Source organism: Pan paniscus, chromosome 10 (assembly GCF_029289425.2).
Source record: "Pan paniscus chromosome 10, NHGRI_mPanPan1-v2.0_pri, whole genome shotgun sequence".
NCBI lineage: Eukaryota > Metazoa > Chordata > Mammalia > Primates > Hominidae > Pan > Pan paniscus.
Genome location: NC_073259.2, coordinates 135,700,427 through 135,706,537, shown reverse-complemented (window position 1 = coordinate 135,706,537; position 6,111 = coordinate 135,700,427). Strand labels below are relative to the sequence as shown.

Sequence of the window (6,111 nt, the reverse complement as noted above, 5' to 3'; positions counted from 1 at the left end):
CTGGCATAAGCTTCTGGTGCTACAACGAACACCAAGGGGTTTCTTAGCTCAAGGGGCTGACTTTAGGGTTTCCTCTACTTTACACATATGGAATGACTCTAATACTTAAGCCAGCCACTGCACTTTGTGGATGACACAAGAAAAGGGACTGAATGGTCTCTGGCACTACATTTTATAGCTGTAGCAGCAGCCTCATTCTTATGACCCAAGGGCAGTGGTAGACTTCCATGTGGGATTATTGGAATGAACCATGGAATAGGAGGAAGGCTTGGATCCTAATCATAGTTCTTCCCTCAATTCACTGAGCGTTTATGGGCCAGTTCTAATGGCCGGGGTTCTTATCTGCAAAATGAAACACTAATATTCTGACCTAGCTGCCTCCAAGTTTCTTGAAAGGGTAAAATAATAGGACTGTGGGAAGTTATTTCCCAAGATAAGTAGCACCTGCAAGTTTAAGTCAACATCTACCCCCAATCAATTGTGAGGTCAGACCAGGAAGACAGAGGCCAAACCCAGCATCACACTTTGACCTCCCCGGGAACACAGTGGGTAAGAGAAGAAAACATGGAGAATTATTTTACACTGTGACGTTGTCAATTGTACAATATCTACTCCAATTTCCTCCCATCTTTGAGATGACTGATAAGAATGCCTTATGTGTCACACAGGATCATAACACAAACTTTCTTCTCTTTCCTGATGCCCCTCTCAAATTTACTCAGTAGGGGGAACTTCACCTTCTCCTATATAAATGGGCTTTTCTGCTTATGTTTAAATAATAGGCCATTGTGTGGCAAACAACTCTATCAAAAGTTCTGTCTTTTACCCTAGCTCCTGGGAAATAACCACTAAAGTCTTGAAATGTCTTGAGTGATTGGAGGACCTTTATTTTTCACACCTGATGCCTTATGCTGATGAGAAGACTCAGCAGGGGATGGCCAGGCCAGAAAGACCGGAACTATATCCTGAGGTTTAAGTTTCTGAGCTAGGTGATGTCATCCTCCAGGTAAGGAAGGGGGACCGAAAACTGAGTTTAAACATGCGATCCATGGTTCAATAAATCATATCCACGCAGTTCAGACCCAATACAAACTCTGCACATTGCAGCTCAGGCAAGCTTCCTGGTGGGCACCACTCTGTGTGTACTGTCATACATCATAGCCTGAAGAAGGCAACACTGTCAAGGCCTTCATGAGGAGAGGACTCTGGAGCTTCACCTTGGACCCCTCCTTATGGGTCTCATCCTTTGCTTGGTTCTAAATTTGAATCATTTCACTAAACAAAACTGTACTCATAAGGATATCACTTTTCTGAGATCTGAGCATCATCCCAGTAAAGTGTTAAAACACAAGGTAGTTTACAGAAACCTCTATGCTGGGAGTTGGTGTCAGAAATGTCTTGTGGAATCAGTCCCTCAACCTGTGCAGCTTGCCTACCTCTTCACATCCACCCATGGCCAGCTTGGTTAATGAACACAGTCTCACTGTCCCAGATACAGATCCAAACTATGTTCTTGATTTAACTGCAGACTTTCCTTCTCTAGCTTGGCCGGCCTCTGCCTGGGAGCCTCTGGTGTGAAAGAGAGCAGGTAAGGGATTAGGGAAGGTTGTACTTGAGCTGTTAATTTAGTAAAAGAACATATGCTCTCCAATCCAGCACATGTTCACGCTGCTTCTTTGGTCTTGTCAGAAGATCCCTGTTGGGTTAAGCTCATCTCTTGCTGTTTCCATGACCTACGTGAACACATCACTGGTCCAGCAGGTCACTAGCTCCTCATTTGCTAACCCATAGAAATCTCTACCTCATTCTCCTTCCATGCATTGCTGCGTTTATGCAGACGCCTTATCAGACAGTCTCCTGGGAACTTCACTCCAATTCTCTCTCAAACCTATTCTAGAAGCCCAGAACTAATTCATTGCTCTGAGACAATAGACTGTAGCTGAGGACTAATGACTGGTGTGCAAACTAATTTGTGAGAGGACGGCCTGATATTTAGATACATATTATAGATAAGCAATGCTGTCAACATTAATTTCCCACTGATATAGCATAAAAGCCATTTCCCCCCAAGAGCCCAGGTATAATTAGGGAAAGTGAAAGTGTGTATCTTTCATAGGGTTTTATAACCATTTATTTGTTCCTGGTTTTGATCGTTTTTGTTATTTAATTTTTCACTTCCAGTGCTTGCCTTTCCCATGTCTAGGAGTTTGACTAAATCTTCAAAGATATGTGAGGCTTGCCTAGAACATCATCATCAGGAATGCTGGTCCTTCAATTTGTTTTTTGAATTGAAGTGTAGTTTACAGTGATCAAGTTGAAAATAAGGCTCTGCATGAAAGCTAACTATTAAAAGGGTGTGGGCACAGGAGCAACCAACACAGACCCCACAGTAATCCCAAACCTATGCTAAGAGGGAGCACTTCCATCCCTCCAAACCTGTGCTAAGAGGGACACCTCCATCCTTCTAAGCCTGTGCTAAGAGGGAACACCTCCATCCTTCCAAACCTGCGATAGGAGGGAGCACCTCCATCCTTCCAAGCCTGTGCTAAGAGGGAGCACCTCCATCCTTCCAAACCTGTGATAGGAGGGAGCACCTCCATCCTTCCGAACCTGTGCTAAGAGGGACACCTCCATCCTTCCAAGCCTGTGCTAAGATGGAACACCTCCATCCTTCCAAACCTATGATAGGAGGGAGCACCTCCATCCTTCCAAGCCTGTGCTAAGAGGGAGCACCTCCATCCTTCCAAACCTGTGATAGGAGGGAGCACCTCCATCCTTCCAAGCCTGTGCTAAGAGGGAGCACCTCCATCTTTCCAAACCTGTGATAGGAGGGAGCACCTCCATCCTTCCGAACCTGTGCTAAGAGGGACACCTCCATCCTTCCAAGCCTGTGCTAAGAAGGAGCACCTCCATCCTTCCATCTGGCAACCCCACATCTTTCTGTGCAGCATTGGCTCATGGAGTTTTGCACAATCTGTTGCCTTAATGCAGCTGTGAGGTGGTAAACCCCATGCCATTGCACAGCTGTGCTGGTGGAGTCTTCAACAACAGAGGGATGAAACGAGAGTGCTGAGTGATGGGTGGAGTGTGCTCACAGAAGCCAGCTGTGCTTGCCCCACTCCCACCCAAAATGTTTACCCACGTGGGAAATGCCTGCACTGCATAGGAGTACCCAAGGAACCCAGGATATAAAGAAACTTCTAAAATGGATCTGAAAGGGGGAAGAGCCCCCCCCTGTAAGGAAGCGAGAGAGGTAGGAATTAAGTGCCTTATACAGGCAGTGTCTACACTAGCACATTTTTGCTATTTAATTTGTTGGGTCAGATTTCATCATAAAAGTAAGGAGGTATTTAATTCTAAATTTGCAATAAAATATAAAAGTTAAGAGTGCCTGTTTTTTTACATGACTTTAGGTTGAAGAAATAGAGGGAACAGTGTCAGGTCAATGGTGATTTAAGCCATCCTAAAAAAAGTAAAATACTCTTAAATGAGTAGAGGAGGCAGTCTCTCACAGACCCTGCGTTTCAAATTGTTCATCTCATTATATAGCCCTTTAATCCCAGTGACTAAAAGGGCTGCCTCTACTCTTAGCCTCTGCAGTGTCTAAAGAGATGATCCTGAACCTAAAATAAAATTAAAATATTTCATCTAAATAAATAACCCAAAGCAACAGTTAAAGCCAGAGATATTTTCAAGCTCTCCTAAAACACGAAGATTGGCTTGTTTTTTCTATGGATAACATCCCAGCCTTCTTAGGGTGAGAGGACTATGTCCCTGATGGGTTTGAAAACCTCCTGGGTTGCTAATTCCCATCAAGAAAGTATTAGTGTCCCGCTGGTTTCCAGCAAGGGGAGGGGTTTACATTAATCTATTTTCTACACTTTTCTATATATTTTATTTTTTCTAAAAAACAAACATCTCCCACCGTAACCCATATACATTATCTAAATACATAAAGAAATTTTCAGTAACTGTTAAGAACTTCAATATCAAAATATTTTCAATGCAGTGTTTGCATTTTGCAAATAAACTCCCAAACACAAAGTGTTTTTCTTTTCTGAATCTTATTTCAAAATGTCTCTGTTCCTTCTTTCTTTGAATCCAATTATACTAAAAGCTATACATACATGCTGAGATCTGGGAAAAACTCTCGGTGGCCAGCAGCTTGGCTCTCCTGTTTTCCCGTAGAAAAAGAACAGGATGAAGCTATTAGTGAAAACGGTGTTTTTTTCTAGTTGTAGGAAGTAATGTCGATAGGGAAGAAAGGGCTCATAAGTATGGGAGAGCATTTTGCCTCCTATTCTATCGACTCTTTGAAGCATGCAAGCATGCTGCTCCACAGGCTTAGCTGCACAGAGACGCACTACTCCATTTACTCATGGGCTGCCCGTGGGGCTTGGCGAAAGAGCAGGCTTGGCTTAGGGGAACTACTGAGACACATCCAGGTATTCAAACCGTGGGTTGCCAAGACTTCTCTTTTCATCCTGAGAGCATAGAATAACATTTGCTAAAATGTCAAAGGTGATGCTGGCAGTTTTGGGAGACGCAGAGATGGCTGAGAGTCTGCGGGGGCTTGGCAAGTGCACGCACCAGTCTCCCAGCTGACACATCTACAGAAACCTTCAGGGAGCAAAACAGAATCCAGGGTCATTTTGCACTTTTCTTATGTCTGAGTAGGTCTTCCTGTTCCACAGCATCAGCATCCCAGGGAACTTGGACCCATATAAATCCCTCCCCTCGATATGCACACATGCAACACTTAAACACACAAAGATATATGCACATAGAAACATACAAATGCATGTGCATACACACATAAATATATAATACACATCAGACACTCATCCAAGCGCACAAGCACATGCCATACATAATACATAAATGCACATACAACCACACACACACAGAGTACACATACAGTTACCATATGCAAACGTCCAAGACATACACACATACACACCATATATACACACATACATAGACACCCACATAAATACACACACACACACACACATACACGCATACACACATCTAAGCCATGAACAAATACAGCCCAATAGTGGAACAGGGATAACCATCAAGTAGACATGGAATATTAACTTTGGCTCTGAGTTTCAGTCTGGTTTGGCCCCTGAGCTGGGTTATAAGAAATACTCTACCTCTTCCTTTCTTTAACACTATGGGATATGCATCTGCAAATACCATTTGGCTGGCTACTATGAGAATAAATAAAATGCCTCTTGAAGGTAAAATTTCTACATGCTTTTAACACTTTTAAGTTCATATTTATCTTTTCAGATTTATTAAAAATCATCAACTTCAAATTATTTGGATGGAAACATTGCCAAATCATAGAGATGTTTGCTACCACCCGCACACCAAGCAGCTGGGTAACTAGAAGTGCACGATCAGCTTATTCACCTCTGAAAGCCTGCATGCAACCACTGAGGTCGCCTCTATTTTTTACATAGTTCTACTTGGTGTATGTAACCCCACAGAGAAACCTGGAAGAATGCATGAAACCTGGTAAGGCAACCAGCACATGCAACAGAATGAACCGTTTCTTTCCATCTGAATGCCTAAACGTGGACTCTGATCCTTTCTACCAAGTCCTAAGTTTGGGAAAAGAGGACAAGGACGGGGGCTCTGTCCCATATCATAATGTGCTTGTGAATGGCTAAAATTACAATGCTGAAATAAGTGTGTGTAATAAAATAATTGCACCAAATTGAAGAATGTTTCACTGTTTATTTTCATGTTTCAATATATGACACCCTGTGGTGGAAAGATGTCTTTATGCTGGAATATAAACTCTTTTCACTGCTGAAGTAAGTCCAGGAAAAATAAAATCACAAGGAAAACAGAGAGACTAGAACATGCCAATGATACCAGCAACCATCCCAAACGTGGGCCAGATATTTAAATGCAGTGCATTTACCTTGTCGTCTCGAAATGCCTCCTCCCCTTTCATTTAAATATTTCAGAGTTCGATGGCCATGCGTTTAAAATCTACACCTTTGCATGCTTTTACTTTAAAGCATCCTTGTTCCAATATACATTTTAGTGTTTCAGTATGCTGTATCCATTACATAAATGGAACTCTATAGTCAA

The 6,111-nt window shown here is 42.6% G+C and overlaps 1 long non-coding RNA gene across 1 annotated transcript; it reads left to right on the top strand.

The window, feature by feature from the left end:
- The first annotated feature begins 483 nt into the window (after positions 1-483).
- On the top strand, positions 484-5,733 carry LOC130540700 (uncharacterized). The gene is made up of 4 exons (XR_008954695.1): positions 484-549; positions 832-1,006; positions 1,544-1,588; positions 5,299-5,733. It is a non-coding gene; the product is annotated as an uncharacterized LOC130540700 (long non-coding RNA).
- The last annotated feature ends 378 nt before the right edge of the window (positions 5,734-6,111 follow it).